This window comes from Amblyomma americanum, chromosome 1 (assembly GCF_052857255.1).
Source record: "Amblyomma americanum isolate KBUSLIRL-KWMA chromosome 1, ASM5285725v1, whole genome shotgun sequence".
In the NCBI taxonomy this organism is placed as follows: domain Eukaryota; kingdom Metazoa; phylum Arthropoda; class Arachnida; order Ixodida; family Ixodidae; genus Amblyomma; species Amblyomma americanum.
This window is the reverse complement of record NC_135497.1, coordinates 416,046,468-416,072,211: the sequence shown is the minus strand read 5'-3', so window position 1 is coordinate 416,072,211 and position 25,744 is coordinate 416,046,468. Positions and strand designations below refer to the sequence as shown.

The 25,744-nt window shown below is 47.8% G+C and overlaps 1 pseudogene; it reads left to right on the top strand.

Annotated features, from left to right (window-relative positions):
• The first annotated feature begins 231 nt into the window (after positions 1-231).
• LOC144124501 (uncharacterized) overlaps positions 232-25,744 on the top strand; it is a 58,520-nt pseudogene continuing 33,007 nt past the window's right edge.

Sequence of the window (25,744 nt, the reverse complement as noted above, 5' to 3'; positions counted from 1 at the left end):
TGATCTCTACCGTGCATATGTTACTACAGCGAGTTTTATGATAAACGCGGTACCTCTTCCACCAGTGCACGGCATTGTGAAACTTACCCATTTCCTTTCTTTTTCCTCGACATAATTCCCTTCACCCCAGCTTGGAGAAATGTCCCAAAAGTCAGGCTAGCCAAATTTGGCGGACTTGCTGGGTGCATGAAACCTAGTATTTATGTATTTTGGTTCACTACGGATACGGTCATGCAGCATGATTGGCGATTCCACACCAGAACGCTGGTAGCACAAGCTGCAACGTCGTCGAACTGCATGCTCAGGAGGGGAAACAAACAGCTCATGAGGCTTAGAAGTATAACTGGATAGTATTGATCTGGACTTCCTGGTTGGTAAGCTGCTTGCACAGGTGGATCAGTGGAGTGAAAGAGAGTTGGGCTGTATGGCTTCGTTATCCTGGTTCTTTGTTGTCTGTATATCAATGTAAGCCGAGAGCAAAGGTTCAGAACACCCACTGTCGGCTGAAGTGACTATTTCAAAACCTGAAATCTGCATTAAAGCAGGGCCTAACTGTTCGCAAATCATTAAACAGTTCATTTCTTTTTTAGGTGCCGACCACTCATACACCATGGGGCATACAGACGCAGCATCTGCTGGCCGCACTAAGAAAAGTCGCCCACCTTCTCGAACACTGCGAAAAACTCGAGCATGAAAATAGCTTGCTCCGCAAAGACAAATCTGAGCTCCAGAAAGAGGTCGAGGATCTGAAGTCTCAGTTGCACGATGTGAAAGTTGAGGCTCTCAAAGAGAAACTAAAACTAAAAGATTGTGTCTCCAAAGTTCACGATTTCGTTTCAGATGAGAAACGACTCGTGTTTTATACGGGCTTCAACTCCTTCAAAAAATTTGATGCGTTCGTTGAACATGTTGAATGCATGTACCAGGCACTGAAAACGGGTGCTGGCAGGCCACCAGCACTGACAATGAAAGAACAGCTTATTGCAGTGCTTTGCAGGCTTAGAGTTGGCCTGCTAGAGCAGGATTTGGCATATCGCCTGAAAGTGTCTGTGGCGACCGTGAGTGCTATGTACTCATTTTGGGTTAATTTTTTGTATGAAAAGCTAATCCAGGTACCAATGTGGCCATAACGTAACACAGTGGACCTGTTCATGCCAGACAATTTTAAAGAACTGTACCCATCTACACGCATTGTACTGGACTGCACAGAAATTTTTATCGAGAACCCGTCTGACTACAAAACACAAAGCGACACTTTCAGCTCGTATAAGGGACATAACACCGCAAAAGGGCTCATTGGCATCACTCCAAACGGCTTCGTTTCTTTCGTGTCTAATCTTGCTCCTGGAAGACTTTCTGATCGAGAAATCACAAGACACAGTGGCCTGTATGAGTTGCTCGAGGAAGGGGACAGTGTAATGGCGGATAGAGGATTCCTCATTGAAGATGACCTCCGTCAGCTTGGAGTCAAATTAAACATGCCACCCATGTTGAATGGCCGCACGCAGTTGTCACTGGCAGATGAGTTAGCAACACGGCAGATAGCCAGTTTGCGAATCCATGTTGAGCGTGTCATCAGGGAAGTTAAAAACTTCAGGATACTCCGTGCCGTCTTTCCTAATGTTATGGCAGAGAAGCTGAACAAGATATGGAAAAAATCTAAGGTTCGACGAAATCTCGTCTGGTCGGGTGAATACATTGGCGAAAATAACGAAGCGCCGACCAAAATGTGTTGTCAAGATGGAAGGACGTTTCGACTTCCACACGGAAGTCTTGTTCACTGATGGAAAAATTTCGCACACAAAGCTTATGTACGTTGTACTAATCGTCGCAGGCATCTAGCGTACGAGGGCGGTAGATTGCCGATGTTACGGTTGAGCGTCTGATCTGTTGTCTGGATAAACAAAGACTCCAGATATTTTCGTGACATCCAGTTTTTCTCACGGCCGATAATTGCCGCTTCTTCCCAAGCGATATCATGCTTCGTATCATGATATCGGTTGCGAAGAAGCGGCAATTATCGGCCGTGAGAAAAACTGGATGTCACGCCAATATATGGAGTCTTTGTTTATCCAGACAACAGATCAGGCGCTCAACCGTAACATCGGCAATCTACCGCCCTCGTACGCTAGATGCCTGCGACGATTAGCACAACGTACTTAAGCTTTGTGGGCGAAATTTTTCCATCTGTGAACAAGACTTCCGTGTGGAAGTCGAAACGTCCTTCCATCTTGACAACACCTTTTGGTCGGCGATTCGTTATTTTCGCCAAGATATGGAAAATGTGTTGTTATCTCAATAATTTCATGCATGAGCCCATTCTAAACCGATGAGCGATGGTGGCATTTTTAATGTTTTGTATGTTGTGCATGGTCTACTGTAACGCAGGGGTGCTCAAACTTTTTCTTTCTCAGTTTTAGAAAGACCAACTTTATTTGGCTAAAATGCAGTCGGCTTCTAACCAGTTTCATTTATGTTTTGGCCAGCTTCGGTCACGGAGCCTGTCTTGGAAAGATTTTCTTTATGGGGGTTTAACGTCCCAAAGCGACTGAGGCTATGAGGGACCCCGTAGAGAAGGGCTCAGGAGATTTCGACCACCTGGGTTCTTTAACATGCACTGACATTGCACAGTACATGGGCCTCTAGAATTTTGCCTCCATCGAAATTCGACCGCTGCGGCTGAGACTTCCAAAGGTGCTGGCCGACATATTTAAAAGGGGTACGCAAACTGCACAGTACCTGAACAAATACTTAAATTCAGTTATGACTGGCTGTATAGTAAGATAGCAGTAAGCAGCTACAGCATTAGTCCCAAAATACTTGGCCAAGGCGGATGAAGACATGCATAAACATAGGTGCTTGGGGAATCTAGGAAGTGCTCCAAGAAACCGGAGAGTTCCACAAAACGCAGTTTGAGAATTCCTGCTGCAGTGCAAGGCATTGAACTTGCGTTAATGTACACTACTTCATGCACAGCAGACTAGAGCAGCATTTCTTGCTCTGCTGAAGTCTGAAGTTACTGTACAGGCTATATAGGGCTGCAATGTCTTATTTCTGTGACAGTGTTGTACAAATGATTTGAGCATAGAATGTGGCAGTACTATATCCGAGTCATGACTTGAAACCAAATCACCAGTCTCATTGCTGAACTACACAGACAATATGGAAAGTTGATGTTTGTAGCCATTGTCTTTTCTACCACAGATTGTCTTTCCTAACTTTTTGGAATGAAATCTGTAAAGTGAATTTCACTTTGTTATTTTTACATGTGTTAGTGACGTGCTCCTATTTTTAAAAAAATTGTGATATTGATATGTATTGTATATTTGTATCTGTATGTACTGTATATGTAAAAAATTTGCATATGTATGCGAGTATTTCATGCCATTGAAATTTGAGAGCTTTATTACCAACTCTTATGTAATGTCCTGCATGGAACCCTTGAGAACGAACTTATATGAATCAATGCTATCGCACTCAATATCAGCTGCAGTACTCTAGATGCGGCAGGTTTGAGCTTGGTCGTCAAAAGCAGTGCGAGCCCAGTGCTGCTCGGAACTTGTGCATTAACCCCTCAGAGCAGAGTTCAAAGTATGCTAAATGTGCACTTTGGGCGCTCTCTATGACTAAACATTGATTTACTGTAAAGCATAAGCCTTCGTTGGTTCACTCCACGTATGTTACAAGTATTGAGTGAAAGAGTACCTTCACTACGGAGAACACACTTGTCAATTTGCAAAGATTTTGCTTGCAACTTTCAATGTGGTTTCCTTACAGAGACCAATGTGAGGTCACTATCATCATCAAGTATAGTAAATGTTGAAGTATGTAGCTGCCCAGGTTCCTGGGACTAAGAGTGCATTATGTATGTGTTCAATGACAGGGCAGCAAGACGTGTGGTGATTGCCATTTACTTTTCACACACCGATTAGTTGCTAGTTGCACACACATTTAAATAGGTAGTGGCAACCCATGCACATGGTCATAATGATATTACACAGAAAAACACTTTCTTCATTTCTTCATCGAGACTAATGCCATACAAGATATTTAAAAACCAAATATATGTAAGTATGAACACATGCCAAAGCATCCAAGCAAGTACATGAGTCCAAGCATCTTTGTCCTGCAGAGCAATGTAACTGAAATAAGTCATTGAGAGAGAGAATGAAAAGGAAAGGTAGGGAGGTTAACCAGATGTGAGTCTCCGGTTTGCTACCCTACACTGGGGATGGGGGATAGGGATTAGAAAGATGACAGAGAGAAAAACGAAAAAAAGAAAAAAAGGAACGTGCACACATGGAAACACACACACAAGGCGTTCCAGTTAGTCTTTCACACAGGCCGGTAGATTGCAAGAAGCGCAAAAGCGCTTGCACGGCCTTCTTCTGCGACGGTAGGTCCTTTCGATGTTGTAGAATTCTTTTTTCGGATAGCGGTTGGTCGTCCAGTTGGTCAAGTTCATGGCTAAGGCATGCCCTCTGTGGACTGTACTGCGGGCAGGAGCACAATATATTGAAATTCACACACAAGCACAGTGCTCTTGGTAGTTCTTGTAACATTCCAGAAGACATGGCAGCATTTTGGAAATCCAAAGCGAGCTGTCAAAAGTGATCCTCTGAAAAGTGCAGTCTGTGCCATTATCAACCACAAAATCACACCAGGAGAGTCCAGTCAAAGCCATTTGCCCCTGGACCTGGTAAAAGTACTTGTGCGTTGGTTTAAGAACTCCATTCTTCAGGTAGGATGCCGTATTCACAGCATTTTCTAATTCATCACCCCGTTCCTTGGCAGCTGAGAGGGTCTTAACTTCAAGGAGACCAAAATCTCCTCCCTCCTCTACAACACGGTCAGGCGTTGCACCAAGAACAGGGACACCAGGATTGACACACAACCCTCAATAGTAACTCCTAACTGGCACTGTTCTCTTCCCTATGTAACTTTGCACGGCTGCATCTTCATTCCTTAAACCATCAGCCATGTGTTTGGTCTGCATCTGTCTAGACCCGAACAGCCTCTTGAAATACTTCTCGTCAGCTGGCTTCTGCCGTGACACCACATCTCCGAAGTGTGAAGCAGTCAGGCGCTTGGATCTCTCGAAGTTCCATGTTGTAGAGCCGCTTTGCATCCTAGTCGCTTGCTCAAGGGCCCATGAGTCTTCTAAAGTAAGCTCACAGAAGCCGAACTTGTACCCAGCTGGCACATGCTCAGCCCACAGGGATTGCACTGGTAACCTGATTGGCATCTGGCTAAGAGCCTCCTCGTGAAGTGTTCTTTTCACTGGTACGGGCAGAAAGTGGTTGTCCTCCAGCGTCTTGCATAGCATGGCGTTTGGAATATTTTTCTGTGTCTGATGCATTCTCTTAATATGGTCTTCTGTCACTCTCAGAGAAACTGTGGTTTCTTGAGTCAGATGCCTACCAGCTTTCATTGGCATATGTTTCACAAAACGTAGTTGTGAGAACTCGCGTGTGTGCACGTTGGCCTTCTCAGCCCCAGTACCCCATGCTCTGGGTTTGTCTGTACACGACTGCGTGTCTCGCACGTAGGCTGCCCCAGAGCGCTTCAGGTCTAGTACAAACCATAATAATGCAACTACATGTTTACAAACACCTGCAGCTCCAGCCCGGCAGTTGCAGGTTCCTTCAACCACAGTTCCATTTGAAGAGAGCACAGCAGCGGTGTTATATGATTTTGCCAAAGAGAACGATGCCTCCATGGTTGCTTTAACAAAAGTGGACCTGTCAGCCTTGCAAATAAGAACATTTTGAACCTTCTCTGATTTAAACATCCTGTATCAGCTTACAGTATGTTTCTGAGCACCATGTGCATTCTGATGTGCCAAGATTTCTTGCTCCGAGAACCCATCCGGCACGTCTTTTAACTGCTTTGTCCATGGTCCTTTCGGTAACCTTTCTTGAAGAGGGATTGCATTACGAATGGTTCGTAGTGGTACCTGCACCATGGGTATAAGCAAGTGTCAAAATGTTTTCCTTGGCACTCCACATATAAACAGAGCATGCAAGCATACACAGCTGATCATGGGACCACCAATGCGATCTTGAAATAAAAGAGTATTTATACATTGTGTTTTGTTTAATTAAGGGAAGCATGCTTGAAAAGCAACGCTGAACCCGTTTCGTTTACTACGCGTGGCCGTGAAGAATGTTGCACATGGACGGGCTCGGTAAACATCTAGCTAAACTCTGAGGCGCCCTAGTGCAAAGTACTGGCGCGTCCATGTTTTTCAGGCTAGTCAAAACATCCGCCCCAGATTGTTTTTTTCGACCGCGTTCGCGTTACTTGTAGCCACCGAGGCACGTTCATATTTTGGCTGCGTCTATCTGCACTCCATGGTAGTAAGACATGGAGACCGCGACCGAGATGGTATGAGCTGTCAAACTCGTTGAATATGGCACAAACAGCAACTGCTATCTGTATCGAGATGCTATGCTCAGCTACACAGAATGTAACAGTGCTAATACAAGAGCTTGGTTCTGCTTCGTACTTGCTGCGCGCTATTCAAACAACACTACAGACAAGAAAATGCGCTGGCACAAGCTAAGCGCCAACTCAACTACTTACTTCTTGCAAGGTGTACGTTATTAACGTATGCTCTGTCCGTTTCTTTCGACCATATACTCGTTTCAGAGTCGTCCGTAGAATAAACATAGATTAAATAGCACGCTGTAACCAAAAGACTGAATGGGCAGTGCTCGATAACGACGTATTTTGCTAAAATACAGCGCATACATTCTCGCAAGAGGGTGTCGCACTGTTGCAACAAACATGAATGTACTGTACGCTACGTACTACGCCTGCCGCCGGGACAGCCGCACAGACTTGGAATGTTCGCGACGGGCGACCAGTAAATAAATGCACTGTTAGCGCGTGCTCACCAGCAAAACACGCCTGCTAGCCGTAAGATCGCGCTCGTGCCTTCTGCAGCATAGATATATAAAACGCTGACAACGGTGTTGCTATGCAACGCAAGCAGCGAGCGCGCGACACTGGCACATGTGCGCGCTTCTCGTGCGCTCACTTGCGAAAATACTCGCTTCGCGCTCGTAGCGTCGGCTGCATAACCACAGAAAAGTTGTACGGCAATGTAAAGATAACTTGTGCGGCGCAAATATGCAACAAAAGTATTACTAGCACTCCAAAAAAACGTTTTTTTTTACCTGCTGTTGCGCGGCGTCCATAGCGTACCACTGCTCCGGCGGATCCTGCCCGGCAACCTCGCTCACAATTCCCAGCCTGCTTTGCGGCGGTCGCGTAGGGGATTCGCGCAACTTTCCGAAATGGTCCATTGAGGGGCGTGCGAAGGCCACCGATTACATTCAAACGCGTGACAAAGGCTTCCGTGGACCAAGTGTGTCGTAAAACGACCTCCAACGTTGTCTGCAGGGCTTGAATTCGCTGAATTTTCTTCTAGAGACGTCTTGCATATGTGAGGTCTAAGCGCGACTTTGTGTGTCTGTATGTGCGCTCTGCCCTGCTCAGTAGTGCTCGAAGTCGTTGTAATTCGATATCAAAGTCGGTGTATTTGCGACATGGTTATAGCAGCACGTTGCGTTCTCCGTGGCCTCCATTATTTTTTGTTCAAGACCTGTCGAGAATCCTTCCATACAAGCATCCTCTATACGTGCTTTAAAATCTGCCCAATCAATGGGCAGCATATGTGTGGCTGAACAGGACGTGTAATGGCCGGTAATAATCAGGTAGGTTCGGATATCATCGCTGCCATGGGTTTCTACATCCGAAAACCATCAGACGCTGTAGGTAAGGCATCGCGAAACGAAAGTCAAGTCGAGGCAGCTGCTATAGGTCACCCCTCGAATATACGTCGGGGTTAAGTTATTAAGGCATTGCAGGCCATGGTCAGAGGCGAACGACACTAGTTTCCTCCCATTAAGATCTATCCTAACGCCTCCCCACATGGTGTGTTGAGCATTTAAGTCACCTATAATCACCCATGGACCGGAGATGGCTCGCATCAAATCACTCAATCTTTTTGTCGTCAAAGCGGCTTGACGGCGCCACGTAGACAGCCACAAGCGAAAACGTGAGGTCATGGCTCTTCACTGTGAGGCAAACGTACTGGTTGTCGTTGTGTGGGGGAACCGAATGGAGCACATATGTAATTTCACGTCGAATGCAGACGGTGACTTTGCTGGTCCTGCTGCGCGTGGCGGAAGCAGATGCTTCATAACCGGATAATAGTAAAATGCTGGGTACATTCTGTTCACAGATAACAAGAATAGGGAAGGGGCTTTCATAAACATTATGGCGAATATCTGAAATCCGGGACCACTTGCTTATATACAGCAGCTGGTCTTATCAACAAAGTGAAATAATTCACACGCGAACATATCAATTCAACTCATATCCTATCATCCCACGAGGAGGATTGAAAAGTTTCAGAGCTATTGTTACGCAAGATATTTGAGTTTTTTAAAGCATAACTTAGGGATTGCTGACACGCGTGCCACCAGCTTTTTCAATCTCATCAGCTTCTATCATCGCCCTTCCTAGTTGCGTCTTGCACCTAAGCAGTGCTGGTGTGTCGCCAAGGGCGGCAGTGCAATTGCTGCATGTTCGAATATGATCAATCATTTTGGTGTCCGACTTGTTTTCAACGTCTTTCGCAGCAAAATGGCAGAAAATATGTGGTGGCAGAGAAACACATGTGTAATGTATATATAGTAGCTTCTTTTAAATCTAGCGATAATGCTACACCTTTTCACCCTCAATGTCCACGGGGCACTCTTTCTTACCCGCACGTGCACATGGTTTGGTGGTCGCGTCCACACCCCCACACTTGCGCCGTGTTTGACATCTGGAGTTCATTCGGGAAGGAGACCGCTTGCGGGCGTGTAGCTGAAACGCCGTCTGTAGCCGACCGCGCGGCTCTCCCCAATGTCGCTGCCAGTTAAAGGCGCCGGCTGTTGGTGGTCTTTTGTCCGCTCTCTTCGGGACGCCGCCGTTCAGGTGTCTCCAAGGGCGCCCAGGTTTCTGTTTCCGTCTGTTTCTGCTTTGTAGCACTTTACTCAAGCTAGGCGCTTCTTTCCGGGGAACTGCTGTTTCTGCTTCTTCGTTTCCTTGTTTCTTTACAACATGAAAATCAACATCCAAAGAACCAAAGCAGTCGTCGAGCGTTGCGGTTGGCGGGGCGCAGCGATGGCGACGGCTGCTGGTCAGTGCGGGCTGCGTTCGCGTTTCTGAGGCATTCCAGAGTCTCGAATGTCTTCGCGGAGCTCTGTTGCCTAGAACGTATCTCAGCCGAATGCCGTTCAGAAAATCATGCAGCAGCACATGGCGGCAGTCGAGTCGAATGACATCCGGTTGGAAGGCATTCCAAATGCCGGTGTAGCAGGGGTTGTCTCGGATCATGATGCTTTTTGTTGTTAACATATATTCAAATGTGGAAATAAAACTGAAAATTATCTTCAAGTAATTATATTCGAGATAAAATTTGTATTCTTGAAGTGCTTGCGTGAAACGAAATTAATTTCCACAGATTGCTACAACACCCATCGCCACTGTCATCATTTCTAAATGACACTTCTTTTTGGCATGTGACAGCGCTCACTGAAAGTGTCATTCGTTCAAGGAAAGTTCAGTAAACTTGCCCGTGTATTAGGCACCCTTGCTGGGGTACGAGAAGAACTAGTGCGAGGGTGGTGCAGTAAAAAGGCTTGAGGTTCTCTTTGGTGCCTTGGTCACACTTGGCTAGTTGGGCGGACACGACAGGGAACCACAACAGCGGGACGCCGATTCTTTGGAGAATTTCTTGACATCTTGAGGAACCTTTCTAGATGCATTCCTAGGCAGCGCTGCATGGGCGAGGTTGTCCGCCTGCTCATTGCCCTAGGCACCTATGTGCGATGGTACCCATTGGAAAAGTACAGAGAAGCCTCTGCTGTGCCTATTATGCATCAAGCGCTGAGCACCAAGAGATAACCCTTCAGTGGGGAAGCCACGCTCTATCCTTCGAAGGGCAGATTTCGAATCGGTCAGGATGACAACAGCTTGAGCCGGACAAGAGCTTATATCTTCCTTACGGCCACCTCAGAGGCAATGCTTTCTGCCGTTGTGTACGACACGACTCGAGTAACACAGACTGACCAGGCGGAATTAAGAAGTTGGAATATGAAACGCCGCTGTGCCAGCTTCACTCACCTTGTCCAGGAACAATGGGTAGAAGCTCGGAGACGGCGAGCATATTCCGCTTCAAAATGCACAAGTACGAGCGAACGCGTTTCCCCCAAAGAAGTACTGCGCTTAGCGCGAACGCGACAAATGGTCAACGTACAGCCAATATTCTCAAATTACTAAGGTGAGTTTCGCCTCCGAAAGTTAATACGTAGGGCACTAAGAATGTTAAGTGCCAAGTAAGCCCGGGACTCGGATCTTTTTAGGACGTGGTGTAGAAGAGCCCGACCGGCTGCTGTCTTTCCAAGGTGGCGAAGTAGCAGTAATAACCTTCGGGAAGCCACAAGAATAAGAGGTATCGATAGCGAGTCATGAAGAACTTGATTGTTAGTGGCCGCCTGCTAAACTCTAAGGCTCTCCTTGGGCTCTTTCGGCGTAAAATTTGTAGACGTTTTAAAATGTATAGAAACAGATGGTGATATTATGGGCATTTGGTACAGTATGCAGCTCATCACCACCGCTTCATAGAGTCTGATCATTGAGGAAGTCTGATTTCCCCATCGTTCACCAGCAAAGATTAAGATGAGAAAATTATGTTCACACCTTGTCGCCACTGGAGATTGGAGTCAAGAATGACGCCAAGGACGCGCATGTGACTAAATTGGCGAACGCACGAGCTGCCAAGGACTCCACGCATAACGTCTTTCTGCACATGGAGCCAGGACAAGGCCGGACTTTCCCACAGATATAGACAATCCCACACCTTGAAGGTATAATCTTGTACCGAAAGTAAGGCCTCTCGAGTTATCCAAAACAATCGCCTGCGTTCGTTTTGAAAACAAAAAAAAAAACAAATGTCATCTGCATATATCATATGGCGCTTCCAGCGATTTTTGTGCAAGGCCCCGGAAAGACCAGGCTTTGCAACGTTAAAGAGCGTAGCGAAAAGAACACGTCTCTGAGGCACACCTCGTAACGCAGCCCTTTCCGAGCTTGAAGTTCTCCCTACCCAGACTTGAATCGAACAATCACAGATGAACGACCGAATAAACCGTAGGTGGCCCTGCTCACCGATGTTTTGCAAGCTATTTAGTATTGACCTTTGAAGGATGCTGGCAAGGTGCCGCGCATTTTTATGTAATATGTAATAGAGTCGTGCCTCGTTAATACAATCCCGTTAATATGGACGACTTGAATTATGGACCATTTTTATGGGGACCAAAGATTTCCAATGCATTTACGTCTCGTCAGTATGGACACTCGCTGACCGGACATTGGACAAAAGGAGTATGCACAGACCCGATTGGGGCCCATGTATTTTTGCCGCGTTAATACGGACCGTGATGAGAAAAAAATCTATGCTTCCCGAAACGGATGTCTCAATTTCTACGTGTTGAGCGCAGAACACCAGAGTAACGCGGAAAAAAATTTCAAATTCACTACTTGAGGTCCTTTCCTTCCCAGGTATTAGGCTTTAAAGTGCTACATTGCTGAGTCAATGCCCCTTACCATTTTCCATATCGCATGAATGGGTGCGAAGAAAACTCCCGGAAGTTCTGCTACATAGAAAGCCGGTTCACCAGCTGCCAGAGTGAGTCGTGGGGTCGTGGGAAGTGGACAGTTGTATTAGGAGTTAGGTTATCTAGCCATTATATGTCATGAAGGGTATCACGCATAGATCACTAGGCGTATGAATCTGCACCACATTATTTCAAGCATAATGGCGGCCAGAATAATAGCCCTGGGGCTCCCAAAATGGTGTCTAAATTCAATATCACTGACCACCACTGTGCACAGAAGCAGACCCTAATCATAGGGTGTTTTTTTTCTAAATATTTTTTCTTCGAAATTTGTTATTATGGCACGACTGCGTTTCATTAGAATACCTGTCGCCGTGAACGCTCTTGGCTACTTAGCTAGTAAACATTTGAATCCTAACCCACATTTCGACTCCTGTCCCTCGCAACTCGCTTTAACACGGTCTCTGTATTTCAATTTAGCTTCACTCCCCCTCTAGCCAATTAACTCCACGGACGCCGCTGTGCGTTCTGCTCAACCAGCCAATCGCAACAGTACGGGAGACAAGTCTGCGGAGAAAGGGAACGTGCGCCGCACATTTTGAGGTGAAAGATGGCGGAGTGTGCATTTAACAAGTTTACGGCGGTGCGACTGAGGGCATTTTCCACCTGCTCGTCTTCCTTCCATCCCTTGGTACAGTCGTCGTCCCGTTATTCGGGGCAGGCAGCGGGTGTGCGTGTCGTCGAAGCCTAATTAGGCCCCTCCTGAGAAGCCTGCGGAAAGGGCACCTCTTCCCCATTCTTCCTACCCCCTCTCCTGCCCCCTCGTTCGGCTCCCGTAGCTCGGCCACCCGCTAGGCGGCGCGCGCGGTCGCCAGCCCCTCAACCGGCGCCTCGACATACGGCAGCGGGCGCGAGCGGCAGTCACGGTCGCCGTTGCGGCGACGACGCCGGCTGAAATCCTGACTAGGCGGCCACCGGCCCCCTTAATTAGTCCCTGCCGAGACAAGTGTTCTCGACGGGCTGCGGAGGCGCACTCCCGCTTTTGTCCCGTCTCGTCCCGCGTGTGTGGAGCGTTGCCGAGGAGCGGCCGAAGAAAGCCGAGAAGCTCGACGCGCGCTCACCAAAGTGCACATTTTTGTTGGCATTCTATCAGCTGCACACGCTAGAAACTCGCTCTCGGCAGTCAATAAGAACTCTAAGGTCGACGGAAAACAGCGCCTCATTACTAAGCGAGAAAGTTATCTGTTAATGACCGCTCGATTCGCCACCAACTCAGTTTGCTTCTGACATTTTGACTTTTCCCTTTTTATCCTCATGCCACAGTACTGACCCACAAAAAAAAAAGCGGGCGCAACGCTAGGCCAGCCGACACTACCGGAAAACGCGGCTTACTGTCGTGTGTCATTGAACCAACTGCTTGAGCACGACAACTATACCGGAACAGTCATTTCGCAGTTGGGTGCACCGCGGAGTTCGGCGCACCCAATAAGTGAGATAGGGAATTTTGCAACGAAGCCACTGCATACGTTAAAATCGAAGAGGTAATCATGGGTACTGCTGAGCAACTGACAACTGTTGGAAATAAGGCACTGGAACCCACTGCGTTTTTCCTCCCGAAGCACCGCACGCTCTTGTTTAAAGCAAGTTTGCCTGCCACTAGCACAACTGCGTTCAATAAGACAGTCGGCGTACACAGCAGTCATTTCTTCCGGGGACAAAGTCATGGGCAAAGCTGAAATCCCGGTGACTCCTGGCTCCTGCTCCCTAAGCTGGGTTCTCCTTCAAAGCAAAATAACGAGAATAAAGATAAAGGAAAGCTCTTCGATCATGTTGTGAGCCCTCCTTTCCCACTCTCCCCCTCGACGCGTGTAGAAGGGGACGGTCAAGGAGGCTTGCGCGAGCGAATGCTGCTTGATCCGCCGCTCGCCATTGCAGAGAAGCCATGCAAGAAACACTTCGCGCACTTTGGCTCGCACATAGATGCAGAAAGCTCTGAACTTTCTTCCTTTTGCTTTCTTTTTCCTTTCTTTTTTTCTTGGCGCCTGATAATGCTGAGCCGAATTCTCCTAGCTGCTAGCTCGCTAGAATGGCGCGTGATCGTACGTCGACTTATCACGGTTGTCTAATTGGGTATCCCAATCGGCGATCCGGAGCAAGTTTTCTTACTCAGCGGAACCGTAGATGGCGTTTCAGTGGGAATTTTGGATTCAGATCTTGAGTTGTGGTCGCACCGCGGACGGATGCCTTGCTCTTTAATGGGTTTGTGGAGCTGCTCCGGAACGCCTTAAGTGACGAGCGCGAGACGATCGCAAACCCTGCTTAGCTGCGACAAGCTTTCGTAATGACGCCTCTGGCAAGCTGGCGGCAGCTGTAGCGCCTACTTCAGCGCCGGCCAGTTGTGAGGCACAATACTTTCTTTAGTAGGCCGGACAACGTTTCGGCATAGCGTGGCTGCTGGTGCTTTTTCCAGGCTATGGATTATTTTTGTTTCAGTCGATAGGCTGTACTATTTCGGGCTGTTAAGGCAGTTGAGAGTAGCTGCGGCCCGCTGCTCCGTGTTACACATACTATCATAGGTCGCAATTGAAACTTACAGGTATGTTTCAGCTGCATCAACTCATGAGAGTTGCTCAAAGAAAGCACATGGTAAGGAAGGTTTTTTTTTTCTTTGAAAGCAGGCAAGTCAAGCGTTACCCAGCAGGCTGTACCCTTTTTGCTTCTTTTTTCATATTCTTTCTTTCACTTAATGCAAAGAGCGACTGGTGGCCTTTGTGAAGTATCATCATTTATTTACTTGCGAACACATGTACTTGTTTATCCCTCTTTCCAATTAAAGACACAGCAAAGGTTTTGTTTTCTTTTAAAGTTTACCCTAACCAGAAAAGCGTCAAACATTTCAGTGCTTTCCTTCTTCCTGTCGATCTTTGCTCTCTTTCCTTCTTACTTTCTGTGTCTCATCTCTTGTTTTTTATAGGAAGGGGATGAATTTTTTCACGGCCAGTCCGTACAGGTTGCGCAACGATACGAATCAGAAGAGTGCTGATCTCAAGATACGTCGGCATCCGGAAAGTAGTTTCACTCGCGACACCGCATTTTCAACGCGAAAATGTAAACAAACTACGCGTTCGCAGAAAGCACGGTCCGCTGCGCTTCAGCGAAGCGTGCCCGGTTTAACAGTAGAAAGGAGGGCGAAAAAAGCGGCATTTCGAAAGACAAAGAGGGACACTGAAAGAACGTCAAGCACGCAGCCGCCTCGGCAATGCGCAGCCAGCCAGCGATCCCAAATTTTAAGAAGTTTTATGCCAGTGAGGGCAGAAAATGTGAGTGAGAAAGGGGATTGCGATATCAATAAGAGAAGAGAGGGGAAAAAAGGAAAAGTGGAACCGCAAAATAAGTTCGACTTTGGTGGAAACAACTTTGGCGATTGTGCGGTGCGGCTCCAAAGGCTAGGCACTCGCAGCGACGACGGCGCGCGAAGCGTTAATTAGATTGATTGCGGCGGAGGATTAAAAGGGAAGCTTATTCCTTAGCCGCCCTTTTCTCCTGCCAATGCGCTGAGGCCGAACTGAGACGCAAAAGGTGAACAAGAACGAAAGACCGCAAAGCAAATTCCCATTACGAACGCGCGAACAGGAAGCACACACAAGGAGGCGGTCTTATTGCCGAAGCAGCAGCCGCGGTGGTGAAAAGAAAGCGTGACAAAGAGAAATGTCCAAGAAAACACCTTGAGATTTATTCCGACGCTTAGTTGCGTGCAGCACTGTCAAAGGTGAGGCGGGCAAGAAAGACAAAAATCGGAATAGCGTAGCTTGCCTTCAGCGCTCCGGCGCGCAAATTCTCATTACAGTAACTCTGCTTCGTATTTCCCCGAGGTTAATGCTAAGCCCCGCTTCCAGGTGCTGGAGCGCTTTAAGGCAACGCAAGAGCCGCAAACCATGGCCGACGGGTATTCCCGCAGTCTGTCAAGCGAGCGCGGACTACGGCCGATAGGTGCCGGACGTGCTGCGCTCAACTGCACGGCCCAGTCCAAGAGCTTTTCCGGTGATCCTTTAGGTCTTGGTTGGTCGGCGGCGCCCAAAGGGGAGCGCTGTTCGGCAGCTTTTTCTTCTCTCGCTCCTCATTTCGTTGCCATCGTTTTTTCCACCTCCCGTATTATTATTCGTCGCTGCTTCACTTCAGCCAAGTCCCGGCGCCATTGCCGATCTGCCTCTGGCACTTTGCGCGCGCGATGGCGAAGTGTGAGCGAGCAGCCCTTTGTTGGGCGGCGCGGAAGCACGACTCTGTGGTCGCCGCGTTCAGGCGAGGGCGCCAAGGTGCGTCGGTGATGAGGGCGCGCCGGCGGCGAGGACTAGCTGTGGCTGCACGAACGACTCGGTGCGGGAATACGTGACCACGAAAGAATCGGTGGAAGCTGCAGGGAGCGAGGTGTGAATAGCAAAATCCTAGTGCAGGCGAGGGTGTGTCGTTCATCTACGGCCAAGCACCGCACCGTACGGCCAAGCACCGTTTGGTCGAACCGTACAAGCGCGTTTGGGCGAAGAGCATCTGCCACCCGCAACCGGAGCGAGTGCGTGTTCAAGAATTCAGGCAGGGCTAAGTAATGAAGCGCATACAGTGCGCAGACACGAGCCGAAGAGGTCTACTTTGGCTCCTTTGCGAAGGTCCGGCGCTGTCAACACGTCCCTGTGGAGCGTGTTCTTGACCGCGGCAGATATGCGTGCTATTAGGGGCTACCTGAACATTGACTCTCTGGTTCGAACGCGTTTTCGCTAGTGGGGCAAGCCAGTGCTCTGTATATCTATAAGGCTAATTAAGCAAATTACATATCTATAAGGTAATTACCGCGAGAAACGACGCTGCAGCATAGCCCGCTATAATGCGCAACACTAGTGGTTTATGCGGACTCTGGACTTTGCACTAAGAGGGGCATTACGCTGAGCTTGTGGTCGGAAACAGGTGAGGCTGCCCGAGGGCTGATAGCAAAGGTATGTGCCGCAGAAAAAAATGGAGGGGATATTTCAGCTGCACCGTTAGGGTGCAACGCGATAGCTTAATTGGTTAATGCCCATGTATGCAGAAGGTTATGCTCCACTTGCATTCGTAGATCCCTGGTAGTGCTCATACCGCTCCTGGCGCAGTGGTGCAGCGGTTAAGCGATGCGCCACTGCCCTGCGATGGCAGGTGCTCCCAGCGGCGGAAAATGTGCGACCCTGGTTTGCTCTTCCCGAGCGCCCAATAATTAATTTAACTGCCATCTGCCTCGTTGGGCAGTTTGCTCACTATCCGGTGGGCAGGTATGATGACACCGCAAGGTTTCGTTGCCAAGGTTGCGTACCTCTCTGCTAGGTTTCTCTCTGGCCACAGCCTACCGCAGTCATGCTCGTGATTTTTCGCTCATAAGGCCGACGCTGACAATGTCGATACCGGATTTTCTTGGCAACGGGGCCTCTAACGCTGTAGCGTTAATATACTCAGTCGTGTAGACGCTGGTTTACAACGTCTTCTGAAACGAGTCTATATCTACAGGCCTATAGAGCACAAATATTTTAAGGGCGAGAATAAACGCCGATAACCGGCGGCGACACACCCTTTTTCCGAGCTACGAGTAGTTTTGCTATGAGCTAATCGGTAGGCTCGCAGATCGTAACACCGAGATTTGCGGGACTGCCGGAAGATGCGAAGGGGGACCGTATAACGAGGAAGCGGATGCACGTTGGAGGGCATGGGTTGCTCCTTGCTTGGACTTGCTAAAATTTTCCGTGTAGAACCTTCACTGTGGTCTATGAGCGCCGCTGTTGTGGAGGGCTCCGGATTAATTTAGTCCACCTGTGGCTCTTAAACGGGCGCTTACATCTCACAGCAAACGAGCTTGTTTGCACTTTACCCCCGCCAAAACGCGGCTGCCACGGCTATGATCAAATTCGTGCGGTAGCTGTGCGAACGAGACTGGCGAAGCGTAGGAGCGGCATATATGCTGTATAATGGCTTGGACGCATGTGAGGGCGCGAAATGAGACGTATTAGTCTATAATGTTCAGGAGAATCTCCCGGTTCTCATCAGAACGTTGATCAAAGGAAAAAAGATACCCTATATGCACACAAAAGCTGCGAACTCTTAATCTCCCTTTCGATCCCCACGCCATCCTTCCCATCCTCGCAGGTCCGATAACGCCGTCAGCGGTGACGCAGCACATCAGACGCGTTGCGGCAGTGCCATGGATAGAGTCGAGGCGGAGCGTCATGCTCAGAAGGCTGCACGTTGTTGTGCGCGGACAACCAGCCCGTATTTCGAATCTACAAGATAATAATAATAATAATTGGTTTTTTGGGGAAAGGAAATGGCGCAGTATCTGTCTCATATATCGTTGGACACCTGAACCGCACCGTAAGGGAAGGGATAAGGAAGGGAGTGAAAGAAGAAAGGAAGTGAAAGAAGAAAGGAAGAAGGAGGTGCCGTAGTGGAGGGCTCCGGAATAATTTCGACCACCTGGGGATCTTTAACGTGCACTGACATCGCACAGCACACGGGCGCCTTAGCGTTTTTCCTCCATAAAAACGCAGCCGCCGCGGTCGGGTTCGAACCCGGGAACTCCGGATCAGTAGTCGAGCGCCCTAACCACTGAGCCACCGCGGCGGGGTATCTACAAGATGCTGAACTTATCCTGAGAACTTATCCTGAGAACGGCCTTCGGACAAGCCCGGTGCTGCGCCGCAAGGCAAAGCTTGGAAGACGCGGCCTTGGAAGACCTTGTCCCCCTGCAGCCAGTTAACCGTGCGTCTCACAGTTTGCTTCGTTTTACTTTAACTATGCATTCAAGCAAGGCCGTGAATGGGGCCGCACAACGCCTGCCTACAAAGATAGAAAACGGCTGTGCCAAATGTCGGGGTGTGAGCCCTTCTAATGGCTCCCCGCACAGCATCGATCACATGGACAGCAACAGTCGCACCGCGGGGAGAAGAACACATTCAGCTTGTTCTAAAACCTGGCGCACGAAACCAGCGAAGCTCGCTACGCGTCAGTATGCAGGAGGTCAGGTCTAAAAACATACGGCGAGCCCATCGGGACGCTGCCCGCAAACGCGATGCATGACATTATACTGATGAAACCAGCACAATTGAACGGGGACACCAAAGACAAGCTCAACGCAGGACAGGCGCTGACTACCAAATGGTTACTGTTCTGCAGACCAACACAGGATACAATAGCAACACTGGACTACGTGTTTATCAGGCAGCCAAGAGCATTTGAAGTGTCGCTTTACAGTGTCAACTAGCAGCCTCATAATCATGTGATCGAGTGTTGCTGTTAAGGCTCCCGTCTAGCGGAAAACCCGGCGTCGTACCAGCGGCGTCGTTGTTTATTAATTAATTAATTTATTTATTTATTCAGATACCCATTTCAGGCGTGACGTCTCGCGTGGATGTCTGGAATGAAAATAATTAAGAAGAATTGTTATGGCCCATGTCTCAAACGACTTACCTTAATAGAGTAATTAATTTTGAGCAAAGAAAAAGTTTCAAAACATTTCAGACGGGGTTCCAGCCGACAAGTCTTGGGTCGCCAGGCGGGCGCGCTACCGACTAGGCCATGCAGGCACTTTTTCTTTATTGCATCGAAGCACACCTACCCTGACAGGCTTCAAGCCCGACTTAACCATGTCGCATTCCACAACCGGTTATACAAAATCACACCAGCATCCTGATCTCACTTTGCCTGCACGACAAAATTCCGGGAGACGCACGCATGCATCGAGGAAAGGGATCAAGGCAGGAGGCCGATCCTGCTACAGCGTATACACCCCGCACCGTAGCACACTGCTCTGTAAACAGAGACATCGATAAGCGTGGCGGCTCTGCTTGGAGATCTATCATGTGGCTCTTCCACAGGCTGAACAGCCCCATGAGCACTAAAAGATCACACGAAACCTCAGAACCTTCCATTGTGGGCAAAAATCTTATTTCATAGGGCGAAATCTCAATGTCATTTTTGAGAATTCGTTAAAGGGAAGCTGAAGCACTTTTCGAAAAAAATGAGTTCTCTACGTCATTTTATAGCTTTTAGCCCGCTGAAAAAAAATATCTGATTCAAAAACAGCGGAAATAAACGCAAGAAGCTGTTTGTTAGAAGAGAACGCTCCCCATCGCCTCAGGCGCCGAGCGAACGCCGCTCTTGCCCGAGATTGGCCGGGACCGTCGTGACGTCATCCACGGGGATCTCCGACCGGCACCGACGGCGTTGCTGCGTAGCTCGTTGCTTCAGCGGGCTTTTAAGGACTACGTTTAGGAAATTATGGATAATTCAAGCAGTGTTGAACAGTTCGGACTCTCACCATACATGTTCGAGCCATCAGCAGCTTCAGAAAACGGCGGTGCCAACGACGCCGCGCAGTACGCCGGCAGCGAAACTCAAGTCGCGACATTTTCACGTGTTGGAAATCTCGACTGGATGGATGGGTGGATGACAACTTTTGTTTCCACTGGAAATGGAGACCCCTTACTACTCACCGCCCCTGCACGCAGGCATGGAGGGGGGGGGGGGGGGGCGGAGCCTCTGCGACTACAGGCTAACAAAGAGATTTTATCTCTTCGCGGCATTAGCCGCCAGGCGGACTGGCTTGTTCCTGCCGAGTGGGTTCTTCGCTGCGCCGCAGGGCTTCCCAGCTTTCTCTACTAACAATATCTTCGTCGACTCCGGAGTAGTCAGCGCATTCCCATATTCTTTGCTTCCGGGTAACCGTGGAACCGCCGGACTGTCGGAACCTGGACGAGCGTGCGCAAGCCTATTCCGAAATCGTTGAGAACTACAGACCAAACAGAAAACTGGTGCCATCGCCTGATAAGTAATAGAAAAGCGACCACGTAGCGGCGCCTGCAGGCCGGAAATTTCGTTAACCCAGTATGGGCCTTTCACGTCCAACCAGGGTAACACGAAAACCAAATCTCGACTGATACGTATGTTTTGCGTAGGTGCATGCGCTTGCATATCTTTTATGTAGATGCAAGTGGCAATAGAAAAGTAAATGGCGCCGAAACGTTTTTGTGTACCACTGCTGCATAAAAGCATGGCCACCAACTTCTTGTAACGCCTATAAACATGATCTACTTCAGATCACCGGCACGCTTAAACGAGTCACGCCAGGTAACGCATTTGTTTGTTCATTTATTTATAGTTACTTGCCTAATTACTCCCGAAGGCTTTTTAGAACTACAAAAGAATGCCAAACTGGATGAGTAGGAGTGGGTGCACTGCTGTATTGCTGCGCGAAGAGACGAGGCGACCGGGAAGAAGCTGCCGTGTGCGCTTTCCTTCTGTCGCATGTTCGGGCTACTGTTCAACCATGAAACTTCTGCACTTACCCCCGTACGCTGTTTTTTTTTTGCGTGCTGAACACGCTTTTGGACAATAATTATGGCTGCGTTTCGGAGCTCGCAGTGCTGCTCATCAAAACTAGTGTGCTGCGAGATAGAGTTGCTGCTTTTGCGTACCGAGATAACGAGCAGAATTACTTGTGGCAGATATATGCGTACCGCTGCTCGACGACTTTGAAATTCTGACTCAAGGACAAATTTCCATGAATTCTGGCGCTATTGTCGATCGGCAGCCATGACCAAGCGCTCATGAATGCAAATGTTTGCTTTGCTCAAGTATACTAGGCTTATATGATTGGTTTTTTGTTCAGTTAGGTACAGCTGCTTGTGCTGCGCGCTGACGGAAGATTAAGAGAATTGCTTGTGCTGCCATGAGGTGCAAGCAATCAGGAAAAATCCAAAAGGCACACAGTGCGTAACAAGCTCAAAAAAGTTCAAGACTGCGTGCCTTGAAGACAGTGCTGGAAGTGGCCTTAGATCAACGTGGATGTGAACCAGCTGGAAAAGGCAAAGAGTTTACAAAAAGGTAAGAAAGTAATATAACGAAAGGAGAAATATTGCTGCATAATTTGTGCAGGCAGTTTCGAAATGCTGCGTACCCCCAGATTGTCTGGTTAACGTGGAAGAGGCTGGGGGAGAACAACCGACGGTTTCTACCAAGCTGTGTGCTGAGCGCTGTTCGAAAGCAGTACCATACCAAAACTGGTTAATATACAGGCTTCAGGCATTACATGGAACGCCCGAACGAGAGAAATTAAACGACACTGGCAGAAGATTACGTTGATCTGTGGTTCGCCAAAGCGCGGGCTACAGTGAAGGACGCGCAGCCGGACGGCCGGCCGACTCTCCGTGAATGGCGTCACTTCCGCCAGTTCTCCCTCTCTGCCGTCCCCCCCCCCCCCCCCCCCCCCGGCGCTTCCGGAAGCGACGAGCGTGCCGGCGGCGGGTTTTGAAGAAGCGATTACAGCTCTAGTGTGCGGATAGAATCGGGAAAAAAATTACACACATGATTTTCAAGGTCATTTCTCCCCAACCACAGCGTTTCATGCGATTTGGAAACCGTTTCAGCTTCCCTTTAAAGAATGTCCAAAAACAAGATGGCATCAAGACAAAACTCAAAGCAATCGTCAATAATTTCTGGCTGCTGACACAAGTTACAGGTCACAGACCATGCCGAAAAGTCCCTTTTTCACGAAGCTACGTTTTGACTGGTAAGGTTGACGTGTGAAGTTTAAAAAAGAAAGTCTTTGCGGCCGATTGAACACACATCATTGCACCCGCTTTAATAAACTGTTGTCTAGAAAGGAGAGGTAAGGCTGCCATTACATCAGTACAGGAAACAAAGTCTCAATAAGAACTTTTGTCATATGTCTTCTGGACAGACTCTATAGCAGTTCTAAGGATAACCGTTAAGTCAGGAAATTTAATGTTTCTGCAACTTCCTTAAGAAAACCCCACAAAGGCTGCTCACTCCTATGACCAGTGGGCGCAAACATGATAGATAAATGAGCACTTAATCATCTCTTAAACACAGCTAGGAGGAAGGGGTGTTTTGCTGTTTTAAAAAAGAAAAATCTTGAAACAATCTAATGTGCAAACAAGTGCTAAAGACCAGCTCCACTAGTTTCCATAGGGAGAAACAAATTGTCTCGACGCACAGGCTCCCATTGAGAGCGTCACACAAAAGTCGCAAAAATGCTATGCATTGCCTGTACTTTTTCTTTCCACAATGCAACACCTGCATGACATAGATAAAATTCGAAACCAAGAAGGCATTTCAAACTTGTGTCTTTGAAATAGAAACAGTTCCCTGCCTATCCGAGCCTGGGTTTGTCGCCTAACTAATGAGATCTGAGAATCTCAGTGAGGACCACTATTACGATACTGATGCAAGAAAACCCCCAAATACTGCTAGTCTTCGGAGTAAAATCTGATACTGCCAAAAAAGCTTGGTCTTGTGCCCCATTGACCTACCCAGAACCCGTTTGATTTATCAAGATTAAGAGACGCATCCGAACTATCAGAAAACTGCTCAGTTACATCCAAAACTTCGAGCACACTGTTTTTATCAGAACAGAAAAGGGCAACGTCTCAGCATAAGCCAAAATCTTAATTTCACACTGCGATAGTGAGAAGCCATGAATTGCTAAGGTATTGATGATACTACGACATAGGGGCTCATAATATAAAGCGAATAACAAAGGCGATAGCGGGCAGCCCTGTCGAACAGTTGTTTTAAGTGGAATAGGTTTGGTAAACTTTTGATTTACAATCGGTCTTGTAGTGGCCGCTTTATAACATAGTTCTATGCCTTTAAGAAACGCATCACCAATTTTTGCACTCTCTAATACAGCAAACAAAAAATCATTACGCACCTTACCAAAAGCTTTTGCACATCAATCTGAATAAGAGCCACTTGACTGACCTCATCTGACACTGCTCCTAACACGGAACGTGTGGTATGTATATGGTTTTGGAATCTGCGGCATTTGATTTCCCTAATAAATCTGACGCCACAAGCTACAGACGAGTAGAAAGAACCTTCGCGAATATCTTATTATCCACGTTGAATAATGATATCGGACGATACCCTTCAACAATTTTCAACAGATCTGCGTCTGTGCTTTTCGGAATTAGTATGGTGTGACCGATGTAGAATGTGGGAGGCAAAAAGCCTATGTCATAAGCTGCACTGAAAACCTCCAACAAGGCAGGTGCTAAGCTAGGCATAAAAGCTTTATAGAACTTACTACTTAGACCGTCCGGGCCAGGAGACATCTGACCGTGTAAAGAAATGTCCGATTTGATTTCATCTAAAGGAACAGATCGCTCAATGATTGCACGCTGCTCATATTCAAGACGAAGAAATGCTTCTTTTCGTTGCGCTCTTGTTCCAAAGTTCTGCATTTCAACGAGTGATTATGAGATGTAAACATTGAATTGCAACTTGGAAATAATAACGGCAGTATACCGGCCTCTGAATGACATTAATTCAAGCTTCAAAGACGTCTTTGAAACATTTTTAGAGTACGTTATCGCCAACAATTTCGCCTCATCTGAGGAGGAGATTTCAAAGTAGATGTCACAGGGGGTAGCACCTTAACCCAACGTTTTCTGATTACCCTTCAGGTGACTGGTTTCAAGAATTTAATCAACACACCTACACGTGTTACACAGACTACTTTGTCCTGTATTGATCTCCTCATTATCAATATTGAAACTATCGTCAACCAAGCTGGTAGTACTATTACTTTAGATGTCAGCGGTCACTGTGCACAGTGCACGTGTGTACAGTGCACGTGTGTTTAGTTAAGCTCACGGCGCCGCTGATTCGGCCTTGGCTCTGCCTGCCGAAGTGGTTCCAGATAACGGAAGCTCCGGCCCTGTCTGCATTTTATTCTGTTTATTTGTTTACTCTTTATGGTCGGGGCACGCGAGTGCACGCGTCTTTAACTTTTGTGTGTAGGGCGATCCCGCCACCGTCTGCTCCTGTCCACCTTACACGCCGCCGCTCTGTCGCCTTGATGGGTAGCCATTATCCCCTCCCGCTCCGTGTTTTCCTTTTCTTTGTTTCCCTCGTCCGGGGTCGGCTCCCCGCGGCTTCGGGGTGGGCGGCGGGGTACAACACGTTTTTCTTTTTTATTTGTTCCCCCTTTTTTCCCTTTCTATCTGTGTCTTTTCTAGTATTCTTTGCCTCCGTTTGTTTCTTTTGTTCATGTGTCGTACATGTGTGCCAGTGCCAACTCCTTAAGGAGAGGAAGAAGACCCCTGTAACCTCAGTCTTGAGAAAGGACAGGCTCTGTCCGAAACGTCGACTCAAAATAAATCTATGGCTAAATGAAGCGTTTTCAACTTTGAATATATATATATATATATATCGGAGATGAAAAGACGTTAGTTTCCGGGGTATGTAGCCTATAAGAAGAGGGCACAGGCGAAAAGCACTTTATTACTAACGTTTCGGCCGGTTTCCGGCCTTCGTCAGAATGAACAATATCGTTGTTGGCAGGAAGCTTTTAAGCCAGCAACTCTCAGAATATCCAACCCTTATCACGACTAGGAACAAAGTACAGAAAGCATGTAAATGCGTGGATACAATCAGGAATGACATTGAAAGATACAGAAAAAGCGGTAATTTAAAACATGGCACACACATGTGGTCAGCAAAATTGTTAGCGGGGAGGACAAGATAGTACACCAGGACTTTCGTTTAAACAACCTGAAACAGTATCAAACTTGTAAATGAGATATGACTCATGGGTTTCTCTATCATGATGTGTCCTAAAACACGATTGTAAAATGGTAACTCATATTTTGTCGAATGAGTGACCGGGAATTCTGGCGTGTTTAGATAGCGGAAGGTTGGGGAGAGAGCTGCAGTGAGCCTTGTGGTTATTGAAGCGTAAACGGAATGCAGTTTCGGTTAACCCCATGTACTGCTTGTTGCACACAGAGCACTCCAACAGATAGATTACGTTTGAAGTGTCGCAGCAAAAGTGCCATTAATTCCCGTCTGATAGTTGGGCGCGGTGCTGGTAACTGTTGCTGAGGTAGTCATATGTGCGCAGATTCTGCATCTTGGCTTATTACATGGGCGGCAGCCTTCCGAGACATGCTGCTTCCGAGACATGCGAGAGAAGGTTGCCGCCCATGTAGACACATTTTGAAATTATATGCTATTTATTTATTATTCAATTGCAC